The 19409-nt window shown below is 43.0% G+C and overlaps 1 long non-coding RNA gene across 2 annotated transcripts; it reads right to left on the bottom strand.

Annotated features, from left to right (window-relative positions):
• Window positions 1-1309: 1309 nt before the first annotated feature.
• Window positions 1310-10468, bottom strand: LOC143418665 (uncharacterized). 2 transcript variants are annotated; one of them, XR_013098698.1, is made up of 5 exons: window positions 9993-10468; window positions 9871-9919; window positions 5469-9541; window positions 3681-4872; window positions 1310-3084 (listed from the first exon to the last, which is right to left on the bottom strand). It is a non-coding gene; the product is annotated as an uncharacterized LOC143418665 (long non-coding RNA). The 2 variants fall into 2 exon arrangements; XR_013098697.1 differs by lacking the exon at window positions 9993-10468 and having other exon boundaries at window positions 1313-3084; window positions 5469-9972.
• Window positions 10469-19409: the final 8941 nt, after the last annotated feature.

Below are 19409 nucleotides of genomic sequence, written 5' to 3'. Positions count from 1 at the left end.
TACCTGCATATAAAAGTATAAATAATTATAAATTTGCTGTGTTCTTTTTAACAATGTCAGAAGGAGAGAGGCACTGAGGCACCGTCTTCCGCCCCCCGGCGCACCTGCTGTGCCTCTTCCTGCTGACAGGAACTTGCCTACACAGCAAGTATGAATGATGCCTGAGTGGACAAACACAACTCAAAGTTCCTGGCTCTCTTGGCTCCTCTGCAGAGGGTTTCCCTAAGAAGGTGGACCTAGCAGGGTCACCGGGGGACGGGGAGCTGTGCCTCACGGCCCTCACTTCGTCGGAGAAACCCTCACGCAGATTTCAGAAACTTGTGTGTTGTCCTTGTGAGCCTCCACCATTTACTGATGGGTGCAGTCTGGACTGTCTAGAGACAGACCAGACCAGCTGCACAACACAGACACTTCAAACCGCACCTGAGGACAAAAACTACAAGAAGAAAAGAAAAAGAAAGAAAAAGAAGCTTAGAACGATGCAGCGTTACAGGAGACGGCAGCACTGCAGAGCTGAGGACCGGCGCCTGTTTGAAAGAGACAAGACACACAAACAGAGAGAGAGGAAAAAGTGGTTATTAAGAACTTGAGGACATTACCTGCATATAAAAATATAAATAATTATAAATTTGCTGTGTTCTTTTTAACAATGTCAGAAGGAGAGAGGCGCTGAGGCACCGTCTTCCGCCCCCCGGCGCACCTGCTGTGCCTCTTCCTGCTGACAGGAACTTGCCTACACAGCAAGTATGAATGATGCCTGAGTGGACAAACACAACTCAAAGTTCCTGGCTCTCTTGGCTCCTCTGCAGAGGGTTTCCCTAAGAAGGTGGACCTAGCAGGGTCACCGGGGGACGGGGAGCTGTGCCTCACGGCCCTCACTTCGTCGGAGAAACCCTCACGCAGATTTCAGAAACTTGTGTGTTGTCCTTGTGAGCCTCCACCATTTACTGATGGGTGCAGTCTGGACTGTCTAGAGACAGACCAGACCAGCTGCACAACACAGACACTTCAAACCGCACCTGAGGACAAAAACTACAAGAAGAAAAGAAAAAGAAAGAAAAAGAAGCTTAGAACGATGCAGCGTTACAGGAGACGGCAGCACTGCAGAGCTGAGGACCGGCGCCTGTTTGAAAGAGACAAGACACACAAACAGAGAGAGAGGAAAAAGTGGTTATTAAGAACTTGAGGACATTACCTGCATATAAAAATATAAATAATTATAAATTTGCTGTGTTCTTTTTAACAATGTCAGAAGGAGAGAGGCGCTGAGGCACCGTCTTCCGCCCCCCGGCGCACCTGCTGTGCCTCTTCCTGCTGACAGGAACTTGCCTACACAGCAAGTATGAATGATGCCTGAGTGGACAAACACAACTCAAAGTTCCTGGCTCTCTTGGCTCCTCTGCAGAGGGTTTCCCTAAGAAGGTGGACCTAGCAGGGTCACCGGGGGACGGGGAGCTGTGCCTCACGGCCCTCACTTCGTCGGAGAAACCCTCACGCAGATTTCAGAAACTTGTGTGTTGTCCTTGTGAGCCTCCACCATTTACTGATGGGTGCAGTCTGGACTGTCTAGAGACAGACCAGACCAGCTGCACAACACAGACACTTCAAACCGCACCTGAGGACAAAAACTACAAGAAGAAAAGAAAAAGAAAGAAAAAGAAGCTTAGAACGATGCAGCGTTACAGGAGACGGCAGCACTGCAGAGCTGAGGACCGGCGCCTGTTTGAAAGAGACAAGACACACAAACAGAGAGAGAGGAAAAAGTGGTTATTAAGAACTTGAGGACATTACCTGCATATAAAAATATAAATAATTATAAATTTGCTGTGTTCTTTTTAACAATGTCAGAAGGAGAGAGGCACTGAGGCACCGTCTTCCGCCCCCCGGCGCACCTGCTGTGCCTCTTCCTTCTGACAGGAACTTGCCTACACAGCAAGTATGAATGATGCCTGAGTGGACAAACACAACTCAAAGTTCCTGGCTCTCTTGGCTCCTCTGCAGAGGGTTTCCCTAAGAAGGTGGACCTAGCAGGGTCACCGGGGGACGGGGAGCTGTGCCTCATGGCCCTCACTTCGTCGGAGAAACCCTCACGCAGATTTCAGAAACTTGTGTGTTGTCCTTGTGAGCCTCCACCATTTACTGATGGGTGCAGTCTGGACTGTCTAGAGACAGACCAGACCAGCTGCACAACACAGACACTTCAAACCGCACCTGAGGACAAAAACTACAAGAAGAAAAGAAAAAGAAAGAAAAAGAAGCTTAGAACGATGCAGCGTTACAGGAGACGGCAGCACTGCAGAGCTGAGGACCGGCGCCTGTTTGAAAGAGACAAGACACACAAACAGAGAGAGAGGAAAAAGTGGTTATTAAGAACTTGAGGACATTACCTGCATATAAAAATATAAATAATTATAAATTTGCTGTGTTCTTTTTAACAATGTCAGAAGGAGAGAGGCGCTGAGGCACCGTCTTCCGCCCCCCGGCGCACCTGCTGTGCCTCTTCCTGCTGACAGGAACTTGCCTACACAGCAAGTATGAATGATGCCTGAGTGGACAAACACAACTCAAAGTTCCTGGCTCTCTTGGCTCCTCTGCAGAGGGTTTCCCTAAGAAGGTGGACCTAGCAGGGTCACCGGGGGACGGGGAGCTGTGCCTCACGGCCCTCACTTCGTCGGAGAAACCCTCACGCAGATTTCAGAAACTTGTGTGTTGTCCTTGTGAGCCTCCACCATTTACTGATGGGTGCAGTCTGGACTGTCTAGAGACAGACCAGACCAGCTGCACAACACAGACACTTCAAACCGCACCTGAGGACAAAAACTACAAGAAGAAAAGAAAAAGAAAGAAAAAGAAGCTTAGAACGATGCAGCGTTACAGGAGACGGCAGCACTGCAGAGCTGAGGACCGGCGCCTGTTTGAAAGAGACAAGACACACAAACAGAGAGAGAGGAAAAAGTGGTTATTAAGAACTTGAGGACATTACCTGCATATAAAAATATAAATAATTATAAATTTGCTGTGTTCTTTTTAACAATGTCAGAAGGAGAGAGGCGCTGAGGCACCGTCTTCCGCCCCCCGGCGCACCTGCTGTGCCTCTTCCTGCTGACAGGAACTTGCCTACACAGCAAGTATGAATGATGCCTGAGTGGACAAACACAACTCAAAGTTCCTGGCTCTCTTGGCTCCTCTGCAGAGGGTTTCCCTAAGAAGGTGGACCTAGCAGGGTCACCGGGGGACGGGGAGCTGTGCCTCACGGCCCTCACTTCGTCGGAGAAACCCTCACGCAGATTTCAGAAACTTGTGTGTTGTCCTTGTGAGCCTCCACCATTTACTGATGGGTGCAGTCTGGACTGTCTAGAGACAGACCAGACCAGCTGCACAACACAGACACTTCAAACCGCACCTGAGGACAAAAACTACAAGAAGAAAAGAAAAAGAAAGAAAAAGAAGCTTAGAACGATGCAGCGTTACAGGAGACGGCAGCACTGCAGAGCTGAGGACCGGCGCCTGTTTGAAAGAGACAAGACACACAAACAGAGAGAGAGGAAAAAGTGGTTATTAAGAACTTGAGGACATTACCTGCATATAAAAATATAAATAATTATAAATTTGCTGTGTTCTTTTTAACAATGTCAGAAGGAGAGAGGCACTGAGGCACCGTCTTCCGCCCCCCGGCGCACCTGCTGTGCCTCTTCCTTCTGACAGGAACTTGCCTACACAGCAAGTATGAATGATGCCTGAGTGGACAAACACAACTCAAAGTTCCTGGCTCTCTTGGCTCCTCTGCAGAGGGTTTCCCTAAGAAGGTGGACCTAGCAGGGTCACCGGGGGACGGGGAGCTGTGCCTCATGGCCCTCACTTCGTCGGAGAAACCCTCACGCAGATTTCAGAAACTTGTGTGTTGTCCTTGTGAGCCTCCACCATTTACTGATGGGTGCAGTCTGGACTGTCTAGAGACAGACCAGACCAGCTGCACAACACAGACACTTCAAACCGCACCTGAGGACAAAAACTACAAGAAGAAAAGAAAAAGAAAGAAAAAGAAGCTTAGAACGATGCAGCGTTACAGGAGACGGCAGCACTGCAGAGCTGAGGACCGGCGCCTGTTTGAAAGAGACAAGACACACAAACAGAGAGAGAGGAAAAAGTGGTTATTAAGAACTTGAGGACATTACCTGCATATAAAAATATAAATAATTATAAATTTGCTGTGTTCTTTTTAACAATGTCAGAAGGAGAGAGGCACTGAGGCACCGTCTTCCGCCCCCCGGCGCACCTGCTGTGCCTCTTCCTTCTGACAGGAACTTGCCTACACAGCAAGTATGAATGATGCCTGAGTGGACAAACACAACTCAAAGTTCCTGGCTCTCTTGGCTCCTCTGCAGAGGGTTTCCCTAAGAAGGTGGACCTAGCAGGGTCACCGGGGGACGGGGAGCTGTGCCTCACGGCCCTCACTTCGTCGGAGAAACCCTCACGCAGATTTCAGAAACTTGTGTGTTGTCCTTGTGAGCCTCCACCATTTACTGATGGGTGCAGTCTGGACTGTCTAGAGACAGACCAGACCAGCTGCACAACACAGACACTTCAAACCGCACCTGAGGACAAAAACTACAAGAAGAAAAGAAAAAGAAAGAAAAAGAAGCTTAGAACGATGCAGCGTTACAGGAGACGGCAGCACTGCAGAGCTGAGGACCGGCGCCTGTTTGAAAGAGACAAGACACACAAACAGAGAGAGAGGAAAAAGTGGTTATTAAGAACTTGAGGACATTACCTGCATATAAAAATATAAATAATTATAAATTTGCTGTGTTCTTTTTAACAATGTCAGAAGGAGAGAGGCGCTGAGGCACCGTCTTCCGCCCCCCGGCGCACCTGCTGTGCCTCTTCCTGCTGACAGGAACTTGCCTACACAGCAAGTATGAATGATGCCTGAGTGGACAAACACAACTCAAAGTTCCTGGCTCTCTTGGCTCCTCTGCAGAGGGTTTCCCTAAGAAGGTGGACCTAGCAGGGTCACCGGGGGACGGGGAGCTGTGCCTCACGGCCCTCACTTCGTCGGAGAAACCCTCACGCAGATTTCAGAAACTTGTGTGTTGTCCTTGTGAGCCTCCACCATTTACTGATGGGTGCAGTCTGGACTGTCTAGAGACAGACCAGACCAGCTGCACAACACAGACACTTCAAACCGCACCTGAGGACAAAAACTACAAGAAGAAAAGAAAAAGAAAGAAAAAGAAGCTTAGAACGATGCAGCGTTACAGGAGACGGCAGCACTGCAGAGCTGAGGACCGGCGCCTGTTTGAAAGAGACAAGACACACAAACAGAGAGAGAGGAAAAAGTGGTTATTAAGAACTTGAGGACATTACCTGCATATAAAAATATAAATAATTATAAATTTGCTGTGTTCTTTTTAACAATGTCAGAAGGAGAGAGGCACTGAGGCACCGTCTTCCGCCCCCCGGCGCACCTGCTGTGCCTCTTCCTTCTGACAGGAACTTGCCTACACAGCAAGTATGAATGATGCCTGAGTGGACAAACACAACTCAAAGTTCCTGGCTCTCTTGGCTCCTCTGCAGAGGGTTTCCCTAAGAAGGTGGACCTAGCAGGGTCACCGGGGGACGGGGAGCTGTGCCTCATGGCCCTCACTTCGTCGGAGAAACCCTCACGCAGATTTCAGAAACTTGTGTGTTGTCCTTGTGAGCCTCCACCATTTACTGATGGGTGCAGTCTGGACTGTCTAGAGACAGACCAGACCAGCTGCACAACACAGACACTTCAAACCGCACCTGAGGACAAAAACTACAAGAAGAAAAGAAAAAGAAAGAAAAAGAAGCTTAGAACGATGCAGCGTTACAGGAGACGGCAGCACTGCAGAGCTGAGGACCGGCGCCTGTTTGAAAGAGACAAGACACACAAACAGAGAGAGAGGAAAAAGTGGTTATTAAGAACTTGAGGACATTACCTGCATATAAAAATATAAATAATTATAAATTTGCTGTGTTCTTTTTAACAATGTCAGAAGGAGAGAGGCACTGAGGCACCGTCTTCCGCCCCCCGGCGCACCTGCTGTGCCTCTTCCTGCTGACAGGAACTTGCCTACACAGCAAGTATGAATGATGCCTGAGTGGACAAACACAACTCAAAGTTCCTGGCTCTCTTGGCTCCTCTGCAGAGGGTTTCCCTAAGAAGGTGGACCTAGCAGGGTCACCGGGGGACGGGGAGCTGTGCCTCACGGCCCTCACTTCGTCGGAGAAACCCTCACGCAGATTTCAGAAACTTGTGTGTTGTCCTTGTGAGCCTCCACCATTTACTGATGGGTGCAGTCTGGACTGTCTAGAGACAGACCAGACCAGCTGCACAACACAGACACTTCAAACCGCACCTGAGGACAAAAACTACAAGAAGAAAAGAAAAAGAAAGAAAAAGAAGCTTAGAACGATGCAGCGTTACAGGAGACGGCAGCACTGCAGAGCTGAGGACCGGCGCCTGTTTGAAAGAGACAAGACACACAAACAGAGAGAGAGGAAAAAGTGGTTATTAAGAACTTGAGGACATTACCTGCATATAAAAATATAAATAATTATAAATTTGCTGTGTTCTTTTTAACAATGTCAGAAGGAGAGAGGCGCTGAGGCACCGTCTTCCGCCCCCCGGCGCACCTGCTGTGCCTCTTCCTTCTGACAGGAACTTGCCTACACAGCAAGTATGAATGATGCCTGAGTGGACAAACACAACTCAAAGTTCCTGGCTCTCTTGGCTCCTCTGCAGAGGGTTTCCCTAAGAAGGTGGACCTAGCAGGGTCACCGGGGGACGGGGAGCTGTGCCTCATGGCCCTCACTTCGTCGGAGAAACCCTCACACAGATTTCAGAAACTTGTGTGTTGTCCTTGTGAGCCTCCACCATTTACTGATGGGTGCAGTCTGGACTGTCTAGAGACAGACCAGACCAGCTGCACAACACAGACACTTCAAAACGCACCTGAGGACAAAAACTACAAGAAGAAAAGAAAAAGTATCTTAGAACGATGCAGCGTTACAGGAGACGGCAGCACTGCAGAGCTGAGGACCGGCGCCTGTTTGAAAGAGACAAGACACACAAACAGAGAGAGAGGAAAAAGTGGTTATTAAGAACTTGAGGACATTACCTGCATATAAAAATATAAATAATTATAAATTTGCTGTGTTCTTTTTAACAATGTCAGAAGGAGAGAGGCGCTGAGGCACCGTCTTCCGCCCCCCGGCGCACCTGCTGTGCCTCTTCCTTCTGACAGGAACTTGCCTACACAGCAAGTATGAATGATGCCTGAGTGGACAAACACAACTCAAAGTTCCTGGCTCTCTTGGCTCCTCTGCAGAGGGTTTCCCTAAGAAGGTGGACCTAGCAGGGTCACCGGGGGACGGGGAGCTGTGCCTCACGGCCCTCACTTCGTCGGAGAAACCCTCACACAGATTTCAGAAACTTGTGTGTTGTCCTTGTGAGCCTCCACCATTTACTGATGGGTGCAGTCTGGACTGTCTAGAGACAGACCAGACCAGCTGCACAACACAGACACTTCAAAACGCACCTGAGGACAAAAACTACAAGAAGAAAAGAAAAAGAAAGAAAAAGTATCTTAGAACGATGCAGCGTTACAGAAGACGGCAGCACTGCAGAGCTGAGGACCGGCGCCTGTTTGAAAGAGACAAGACACACAAACAGAGAGAGAGGAAAAAGTGGTTATTAAGAACTTGAGGACATTACCTGCATATAAAAATATAAATAATTATAAATTTGCTGTGTTCTTTTTAACAATGTCAGAAGGAGAGAGGCACTGAGGCACCGTCTTCCGCCCCCCGGCGCACCTGCTGTGCCTCTTCCTTCTGACAGGAACTTGCCTACACAGCAAGTATGAATGATGCCTGAGTGGACAAACACAACTCAAAGTTCCTGGCTCTCTTGGCTCCTCTGCAGAGGGTTTCCCTAAGAAGGTGGACCTAGCAGGGTCACCGGGGGACGGGGAGCTGTGCCTCACGGCCCTCACTTCGTCGGAGAAACCCTCACGCAGATTTCAGAAACTTGTGTGTTGTCCTTGTGAGCCTCCACCATTTACTGATGGGTGCAGTCTGGACTGTCTAGAGACAGACCAGACCAGCTGCATAACACAGACACTTCAAACCGCACCTGAGGACAAAAACTACAAGAAGAAAAGAAAAAGAAAGAAAAAGAAGCTTAGAACGATGCAGCGTTACAGGAGACTGCAGCACTGCAGAGCTGAGGACCGGCGCCTGTTTGAAAGAGACAAGACACACAAACAGAGAGAGAGAGGAAAAAGTGGTTATTAAGAACTTGAGGACATTACCTGCATATAAAAGTATAAATAATTATAAATTTGCTGTGTTCTTTTTAACAATGTCAGAAGGAGAGAGGCACTGAGGCACCGTCTTCCGCCCCCCGGCGCACCTGCTGTGCCTCTTCCTTCTGACAGGAACTTGCCTACACAGCAAGTATGAATGATGCCTGAGTGGACAAACACAACTCAAAGTTCCTGGCTCTCTTGGCTCCTCTGCAGAGGGTTTCCCTAAGAAGGTGGACCTAGCAGGGTCACCGGGGGACGGGGAGCTGTGCCTCACGGCCCTCACTTCGTCGGAGAAACCCTCACGCAGATTTCAGAAACTTGTGTGTTGTCCTTGTGAGCCTCCACCATTTACTGATGGGTGCAGTCTGGACTGTCTAGAGACAGACCAGACCAGCTGCACAACACAGACACTTCAAACCGCACCTGAGGACAAAAACTACAAGAAGAAAAGAAAAAGAAAGAAAAAGTAGCTTAGAACGATGCAGCGTTACAGGAGACGGCAGCACTGCAGAGCTGAGGACCGGCGCCTGTTTGAAAGAGACAAGACACACAAACAGAGAGAGAGGAAAAAGTGGTTATTAAGAACTTGAGGACATTACCTGCATATAAAAATATAAATAATTATAAATTTGCTGTGTTCTTTTTAACAATGTCAGAAGGAGAGAGGCACTGAGGCACCGTCTTCCGCCCCCCGGCGCACCTGCTGTGCCTCTTCCTTCTGACAGGAACTTGCCTACACAGCAAGTATGAATGATGCCTGAGTGGACAAACACAACTCAAAGTTCCTGGCTCTCTTGGCTCCTCTGCAGAGGGTTTCCCTAAGAAGGTGGACCTAGCAGGGTCACCGGGGGACGGGGAGCTGTGCCTCATGGCCCTCACTTCGTCGGAGAAACCCTCACGCAGATTTCAGAAACTTGTGTGTTGTCCTTGTGAGCCTCCACCATTTACTGATGGGTGCAGTCTGGACTGTCTAGAGACAGACCAGACCAGCTGCACAACACAGACACTTCAAACCGCACCTGAGGACAAAAACTACAAGAAGAAAAGAAAAAGTATCTTAGAACGATGCAGCGTTACAGGAGACGGCAGCACTGCAGAGGTGAGCCTGAGTGAGCAGTTTTTCCGTTAGTGAAAAAGAGAAAAAACAAACAAGAAAACTTCCCTTAGAAATCTGTAGGGTCGTTTCCTCTGAGACATGTTGGAATCTGTAAACAGTAAACAAACTTCTTGGAGAATTTATCAGTAAAGTTTCAATCTCTGTAACCCCCCCCCACACACACACACACAAAAAAAATACGTGTCATTGCAATAACCGATGATTTCTACAATCATTGGTGCTGACCAATGGCACTTAAACGATATTCGATTATCGTTTTCTTTTAAAGCATTGCGCTAGCCGTCAAGTTAATAGTTTAGCTACATATGGCCAAATTTTTACAGTAAGGAAACATAAAAAAAAAAAAACTGTCCCAATTTCAAACCTGACCTGAGGACAATAACTACAAGAACAACAGAAACAAGAAAGAAAACGTACCTTAGAACCATGCAGGGTTACAGGAGACAACAGCCGTGTAGAGGTGAGCCTGTGTGAGTCTTTTTTTCTGTTAGTGAACAACAGAAAAAAAAAAAGAGAAACAAAAAAACAAGAAAACTTACCTTAGAAATCTGTAGGGTCGTTTCCTCTGAGACATGTTGGAATCTGTAAACAGTTACTCCGAAAAGGATCCAGGTGTTTCAAAAATACTTCTTTGGTGAACGTTTCAATCCTGCGAACATAAATGCTGCGATTAACGAACTAAAAGTCGTTGGTGTCACCCCTATTTATAGATTTTTACGTATCAAAGGATCCGATTCGTTGTAAGATTCCAAATATATGTGACGTCATCGTCCTGTGAGCCAATTAATATACGGTGGCCCTGAGAGGCCAAACGGACTGCAACTTCAGAAAACACTTGCAAAAAGAAAAATGCTGCAAAAGCACACAAAGCACAACGGAAATAGGAAAAAAGACAACGGAAATGTTTCTGGGGAGACAATAACCGGACGGACCATTTGCACGAACCAAAACACGTATGTATGGCTGTATCCCAATTCAGGGACTGTTTCCCAATTCAGGGTCTGCAGCCTTAAAGTACGCAGCCTTAACGGTCCTCAAGGGCCGCGTACTCAAAGACCGATGAGGCTGGAAGTGCGAGGCTTGTAGGCTTGTGAAATGGGACGGTCTAGCCTCCGTCGCGCTGCCCAGGTTGCCTAGCAACCATGATACTAACAGCTGGAAACGTTTCATACAGCTTTGTTTGACAGAAATGAAGGAGAACATATTTTGTACATTTGTTTCTACATGAGCTTTGTGTGATTTGATAAGTATCTGAGGCTGAGACCACAGGACTGTAAAACATGATTGTTGGGCTTCATTTCTGTACTGAACAGTCATTTAAGATTAGCTAGTAAATAACAATTAGCTAATGTTGTTCATGAGACTAAAGTCATCTCACTTTGGTAATGTAAATATAATATGGCCAATATTATATTAATCATTATTAGTTATTACAGCTGTGAACATGAACTCTGTGCCAAACACTGAGCTTCAGTAAAGATTCAAGTTGCATTTATTTATATTTCCTATCACCTTAAATCTTCACTTAAAGACAAGTATCTGTGACAGTGCACAGGGAGTGCAGAATTATTAGGCAAATGAGTATTTTGTCCACATCATCCTCTTCATGCATGTTGTCTTACTCCAAGCTGTATAGGCTCAAAAGCCTGCTACCAATTAAGCATATTAGGTGATGTGCATCTCTGTAATGAGAAGGAGTGTGGTCTAATGACATCAACACCCTATATCAGGTGTGCATAATTATTAGGCAACGTCCTTTCCTTTGGCAAAATGGGTCAAAAGAAGGACTTGACAGGCTCAGAAAAGTCAAAAATAGTGAGATATCTTGCAGAGGGATGCAGCAGTCTCAAAATTGCAAAGCTTCTGAAGCGTGATCATCGAACAATCAAGCGTTTCATTCAAAATAGTCAACAGGGTCGCAAGAAGTGTGTGGAAAAACCAAGGCGCAAAATAACTGCCCATGAACTGAGAAAAGTCAAGCGTGCAGCTGCCAAGATGCCACTTGCCACCAGTTTGGCCATATTTCAGAGCTGCAACATCACTGGAGTGCCCAAAAGCACAAGGTGTGCAATACTCAGAGACATGGCCAAGGTAAGAAAGGCTGAAAGACGACCACCACTGAACAAGACACAAAAGCTGAAACGTCAAGACTGGGCCAAGAAATATCTCAAGACTGATTTTTCTAAGGTTTTATGGACTGATGAAATGAGAGTGAGTCTTGATGGGCCAGATGGATGGGCCCGTGGCTGGATTGGTAAAGAGCAGAGAGCTCCAGTCCGACTCAGACGCCAGCAAGGTGGAGGTGGAGTACTGGTTTGGGCTGGTATCATCAAAGATGAGCTTGTGGGGCCTTTTCGGGTTGAGGATGGAGTCAAGCTCAACTCCCAGTCCTACTGCCAGTTTCTGGAAGACACCTTCTTCAAGCAGTGGTACAGGAAGAAGTCTGCATCCTTCAAGAAAAACATGATTTTCATGCAGGACAATGCTCCATCACACGCGTCCAAGTACTCCACAGCGTGGCTGGCAAGAAAGGGTATAAAAGAAGAAAAACTAATGACATGGCCACCTTGTTCACCTGATCTGAACCCCATTGAGAACCTGTGGTCCATCATCAAATGTGAGATTTACAAGGAGGGAAAACAGTACACCTCTCTGAACAGTGTCTGGGAGGCTGTGGTTGCTGCTGCACGCAATGTTGATGGTGAACAGATCAAAACACTGACAGAATCCATGGATGGCAGGCTTTTGAGTGTCCTTGCAAAGAAAGGTGGCTATATTGGTCGCTGATTTGTTTTTGTTTTGTTTTTGAATGTCAGAAATGTATATTTGTGAATGTGGAGATGTTATATTGGTTTCACTGGTAAAAATAAATAATTGAAATGGGTATATATTTGTTTTTTGTTAAGTTGCCTAATAATTATGCACAGTAATAGTCACCTGCACACACAGATATCCCCCTAAAATAGCTAAAACTAAAAACAAACTAAAAACTACTTCCAAAAACATTCAGCTTTGATATTAATGAGTTTTTTGGTTTCATTGAGAACATGGTTGTTGTTCAATAATAAAATTATTCCTCAAAAATACAACTTGCCTAATAATTCTGCACTCCCTGTATATATAGATGTATTATATATAAGAGACAAATATTGTTCTTTTAATATGTTGGCATTACTAAATTTGGCTCAATGCTTACATATATGTGTAAAAAGAAAATGTACGAGCCGTGAAAACTGTTTCTGATAAAATGAAAGGTAGACTGATATAGGAAATATTCCTTTATTGGGTGAGAAAATCAGACCATGTCATAACTGCTTTAAGTCATACAGAATAGATATCAGAGCCTTAAACAGGCTAAATGGGTCAAACTGGGCAGAAAGTATCCAAACACATAACATCATTATAGAATATGATATAACACTATAGATCAACTTAGCTCAGAATATATAAAGCATATAAACAATTACAGCAATATGATGCAACAAACACAGCAGTGCTACTAATCCAAAATACTCAAAGCTTCATAGAACTGAAACAAACATTTTTTTTTTAGCTCCATTCTGCTGCTGATACATACTTTAGGTTTCTGAACATTAAACTTGTTTCTGCCTTTCATAGTGTGTAACCTGAAGGCCCTGAGTACTTTCTCCCACACTGAAAACACTGGAATGATACAATTATTTGAACATTACCTAATAAAACTGATTCAGAACAGACAATTAGTTATGTTAAACTTTTCTAGCAGTCCTTCACAAACAGGGAACAGTCTGTCTATTCTCTCCATCTGTCAGCTGCTGCTGGCTCTTCCTCCTCCTCTTCCTCACACACTGCTGAGTTTGTCCTGGTGGATCATCAGGGGTGCAAAGCCTCACAGATGATGTGCAGCAGTGGGTCCCTCAGTCTGTCCTCACTCTGGACACTTGCAGTTGTCACACATGGAAATCAAATGTGTGATAAGCTGCAGGATTCAAACACAAGTGTAACTTATAAATAAATGTTCATACTTTTATTCCACAATCAGAGAGAAAGAAACAGAGAGAGTGCAGGACAGACAGACAGGTGACAGTCTCAGGTGTATACACTGCTACAAACAGGAGGATTTAGTGTTTGTGTTATTACGAGTGCTAAACAAGAAGAGTTCCCAGATGGTGCAGTGGACACATGTGTGACTCCTGTGATTAAAGCATCTTTCTTTCAGCTTAACGAGTGAACCGTCAGCTCGTTCAAACACACGTTAAAGTCCGTTTGGCTCGACACCACCGAACAGAGGCAGCAATGTAACATAGCTAACATTAACAGTGCAGTGAATCCTGCTTGTGCCGTGATATTCAGGACTGCAAACGGAGCAGCATCACTGACTTTCAGCCTGTTGTGTTTGTGGATATATGACTGACTTTAATTATCCACAAAATCATCACATTCTCTGTAAGATTAAGGTCGACTATCTAACGGCGTATAAAGTAAAGGCTTTAAAACAAAGTAAATGCTGGAAGTACAAACATCGCTAATGTCACATAACTTTGCCGGTGTTGTGCCAAAAAGTGATTGTCTGCCAGAAACTGATTGCCGTCCGCGGGAGCACGCGCAGCTGCTTAAAGCTGCAGCGCCCGGATTACTTGCGTTGCCAGCTACTTCCGTGCAACTGATATAACGTGGGGGAAAAAACCCCCAAACACATTTATGCCTTTGTTATTAGGCAAAGGTATGCATTTATGGAGCTTTAACGTTTCTCGTAACCGAATTATGACGCTTATCAGAAGGTTGCTTTCAGTGTGTAGCGCAGTCACGAATGACTACACGCATCATGATGGAATAATTAATGCCTACAGGTTTAGTATGTCTACTCTCGTTGTTCATATTTGTTATAAGACTGTCGAATAGTAGTTAAAACAATAAAGACCTATTGTGCCAGTATCACCATGACTCTTTCTTGTTTGTTCAGAATAACGACTGAGAACATGGCATTTTAGCGCTACCAAAAAGTGATTGTGGCCTATAACTTGTCACTGAAACAATATTTCGGCTTCAAAATTGTTGGATATATTCCAGAAGGGTTACATGTGATATATTATATGCATGAAGAATCTGTAAAACTAACGATATCGTAAATTTCCTGTCTAATAAAAAATAGAATCATATTAATGGTTTTATCATGCGGTTATGCGATACCATGGATAGCTGCTTCCATGAAGTTGAGCTACAGCAAACGCTCTCAGTCGCCGTTGCCATTATTGGCAAGCAGTAGCCGCATAGACTGCAGTAGTTTTCCCTCACTCTCGCGTCCTCGTGTGACGGATTGTTTCCATCTTCATCTAAAATAAGTACTGGTTGACTATTTTCATCCTCTCTCTCGGTTTGCTCTGGTTCAAACTGGAAAGGTTGAACAGAAGCCATTTCCAGTGTGCTGCTAACTGAACTCGTTGCGATGCAACCGTATGACGTCACTACCCAGAGTGTGTTCAAAAGTAAATAACAATGGCGGCCTACTGGTAATGGTTTTATATAAAATGTGCTTAAAAGGAAAACATTTGGCGTATTTTAATACCACATATATATTGTTGAAAGCACAGTACATATTTTAGCTAAAACTTGTCTTAATAGCCGGGGTTCCTTTAAAAGAAAGGGCAAGTTAGTCAGATCAGTGGTGAGGGAACATGAAAGACAACAATATTCCACATGTGTCCAGTGAACTCAATCCTATAGATGATTTGTAATGATTTAGAGTGGAGACTGAGACTAATAATGGGATTTCACTCAAGTTCATAGGCGTGCGAAGCAGACGAGTGTATACTTTTGGCAACATAGTGTTTTTGCCTTTCCCTGATGAGCCTCAGCAATAGTTTCAAAGACAAAGCTTTATTATTTGATTCTGTTTTTCTGCTGGCAAAACATTTTAATGTTCTATGATCCTAAACCAAGCACTTTATATATGTTCCACATTTTTTCATGTCAGAATCACATAAGCAGCAAAAGAGAACAGGACTGTAGATAGTATATTAAATGGAACACATAAGGCAACATATTAAGAGGTTAACCCACAGGCTAATGCCATCATCTCATGTTTTTATTTCCCCTTTCAACTGTGATTAGTCAGATTTTTTTCTAGAGGAAACATTTAATCACACATTGTTTAAAGTTGAAGTCACACATACAGAAAGCAGCACGTCATTGTTTTTGAAAGTTTTAGATGGAAAAAAAGGATGTTTTCTTGTAATACTGAAGACGCTATAGTGGCACATACTGGCACATGTTTGGAGTAAACTTTTTGGTAACACAGAAACACCTTCAGTTAGAGGCACATGAGGCTGGTTTTTGCCTTCAGAGCATAGCAAAAAACCTTCCACAGGAAGTGAAATTAAGTGGGCAGTAAGGAAGAGTAAGTAAGTGTACAGCAATTGGTAACTATAGGATAGTAGTTTGATTGGCAACATCATTATATTACAAAAATCACCAACAGTAAACATTTCCTATTATTGTAAATGTGAAAACAAATAAACCCAGCCCAAATGTAGCCATCCTTCATAAAGTGCTGCAGTTTTTTTTTTTACAGCGACTTGATATAAACATCGTGTGAAGGTACATATTATATTCATAATTCTCTATTATATATATATAAAAAATTAAAATGTCCTTAAGTCCCTGCAAAAATTTGAATCATCTTCATCTGATATCTCCAAAGTATGATAAGGACACGCATGCAGAACTTGCAGTAAGTTGCAGTAACAGCGGAGGGAGATATTTTATTTCAAGCCTACATGAAAATAATCACAGGAAAGTGTTTAAACAGACATTATGAACCTATTTACATATATAAATATATATTATTATCTGCCCTGCTTAATCATTTCTGGTGATTAAGGACATTGGAATGTACATCATATGTTTTTTGTTCACTACTGACTTGGTGGCTTTAATATTATTATTATTATTATTATCTACCCCTGCTGGTGATGCAACTTCTGCATGCCTGTCCGTTTCACTTTTTGGAGAAGCAAAGTGTGAAATGGATGCAGTGGACCGGTGTGTCTTGTCCCGATTCGTGATTGAGGTGTGAGACAAACGACTGCTGGTCCAAGTGCGTCAAAACAATGATTTTATTAAACACATGTGTGAAAGAAATACACCATCACAATCCTCAGCATAAATCCCCCAAAACAGCATAGTTAAAATGTTTTTATATGTCAGGGTATAACGCCCCCTGATGCGTCAAAGCAGATACTTAACATGCATAAGTTACAGTAACCACAGCTCTTCTGCTGACAACCTTTGACACACACACAAAAAGACATTTTCTCCGTCTCCATGCCAGGTGCTTCCTATTGATCTTCTTATTCTCGCTTATCTCTGGAACATCAGAAACACATTCTACAAAAACTGTTGCTTATGCAGGCACAAAATGCAGTTACAAGCAAAATATGTCTTAACTCTAACCTAGAAATGAATCTATATACTGTCTGTGCATGCAGGCGAACTGTCTCGACCTCACTCGACTCTGTCTCACCTCTCAGCTCACCAGATAAAGCTTGTAACCTCTTACCAGACAGAAGGCCAACTCTTTCATAAGCACATTCTTACAATATATGTAATAACATGCTTGAAACTATATGTGTAATATATATTGAATAAATGTTTTAATCAAATGCCACTACTCAAAGCTTAATAAAAAGGATATCAGAGAATAAACATATTAAAATGATATAAAATGATATAATCCCCACAGTCTGTTATGTTTTCCTATGAGACTGGGTTGTATGGCTACAGTAGCTCTAAATGAAGCATTATAACATGTTAAATATCACAATTATTCCTTTAGCTTGACCACTTACATTGTTGTGAAAAAGTATTCGCCCCCTTCCTGATATCTTACTTCTTAACATATGTGTCATACTTTAATGTTTCAAATCAAAAACATTTTAATTCTACACAAAGATAACCAGAGAAAATACAAAATACACTTTTTAATTGATGATTTCATTCTTCAAGGGGAAAAAAGTTAACCAAACCTACCTGATACTACGTGAAAAATACTGGCAGCCGCCAGTGCTAACCCTCAGTTTCCTTATAGATGCACTGTATGGTGTTATGGAACGCCAGGACTGCCAAAATGAAATAAATAAACATATCATTAAATAATTAATGAAATGTGTCAATAATTAATTAAAATGTGAAACACATAAATAATTAATTAAATATATCATTAAATAATTAATTAAATGTGTCAATAATTAATTAAAATGTGAAATACATAAATAATTAATTAAATGTGTCAATAATTAATTAATTACATGTGTCATACCTATTTATTTAATTAATTAATTCCAATTTTAATTCATTATTGCCACATTTAATTAATTATTTAATGGTGTATTTAATTAATTCATTATGGCAGTCCTGGCGTTCCATACATTTAAAAAAAAAAAGGCGACATTGTGTGAAATATAAATAATAGGAGAATTGAATGATTTTCAAACCTCATAAACCTGTATTTTATTCAGAATAGAACATAAAAAACAGTAAAATGTCTAAGTTTAAACATGTAACACATTTCCTGAAATATACTAACTCAGTTTGAATTTGAGAGCAGTAACACATCTCAGGAAGTTGGATGGAGACAACAGAAGACTGGAACAATAGGCGGTACTAAAAAGAAACAAGTGGAGAAACCGTTTGCAACTAATCACGTTCATTTGATCAATAACTGACTGGTAGGGGAAAAAAGCATATTAGAGAAGCTCTGCCCACGCTTACTCAAAAAGTAAGATGGGCCAAGGTTCACCTGCATCTACAAACTTTGGAACACTTTCAGAATAACAGTCTTCAACATAAAATTTGGAAGACTTGGGATATCTTAACATTTACTTTACATAATATCATCAAAAGTTTCTGAGAATCTGGAGAAATCTCTGTGCGTAAGGCAAGGTTGAAGATCATTAAATGATCCCTGTGATCTTTGTGTCTTCAGGCGGTACTGTAATAAAAACCAGCATGATTATGTCATGGGAATCACTGTAGGGGCTCAGGAACTCTTCCAGAAATCCTTGTTTATGGACACAGTTCATCCATAAATCCAGGTTAAAGCTCTATCATGCAAACAATAAGCCATATATGATCCATAAATTGTCTCTGGGTCAAAGCTCATTTAAAATAATTTATATTTAATATATTTCAATAATTTGAAATACATGAAATGCAAAACTGTGTTCAGACGAATCGAAACCTGAACTTCTTTTTGCAAACATGAATGCAAGCAGAGGGACCATTGGGCTTGCTCAGTTAAAAAGCTTACATCTCTGATGGTATAGACGTGCATTAGTGCTTATGGAACTGTCAACTTTCACATCTGGAAAGGCACAATCAATGCTGACAGGCATATAGAGATCTTAAAGCAACATGTGCTCGCATCCAGATCACATCTGCATGCACTTGTTAAAACAGCATGGCTTTGAAGTTGAGGAGCTGGGGTACTGCACTGCAGTTCAGACGTTTCTCCAGCTGAAAACATTTGTCACATTATAAAATGAAAACTACGACAGAGATGACCCAGGAGCAGCTAGGATCTTGTATCAGACAAAAATGGGACAACATCCAACTCATTACAGTCCATCAGCTCAGGCCCCTCAGGTGTCACTGCCATTAAATTCAAAATGAAATAACATTTAGCTTAAATTGTACATTTTCTAAGTGTAAACATTTGATATGTTTTCTGTGTTCTATTGTTAATAAAATATCCATTATGAAATTTGCATTCTGTTTTATTTACATTTTATTTTACTTAGCAACTTAATTGGACTTGGGGCTATACTTTACAGTTTAAATTAACATGTTATATTGAGAGCCTATGATGACTTGAATATGCTGCAGTGTCAAAGTAGAAGCACCTGTAGGCTAAATATAGAAAGTGTTCTCCTCAAATAGCCAAATTATGTAGGAATGCTGACTAGTTTTACTTTTTATGG

This window comes from Maylandia zebra, linkage group LG5, assembly GCF_041146795.1.
Source record: "Maylandia zebra isolate NMK-2024a linkage group LG5, Mzebra_GT3a, whole genome shotgun sequence".
Classification (NCBI taxonomy): Eukaryota; Metazoa; Chordata; class Actinopteri; order Cichliformes; family Cichlidae; genus Maylandia; species Maylandia zebra.
This window is presented reverse-complemented; position numbering and strand designations above follow the sequence as displayed.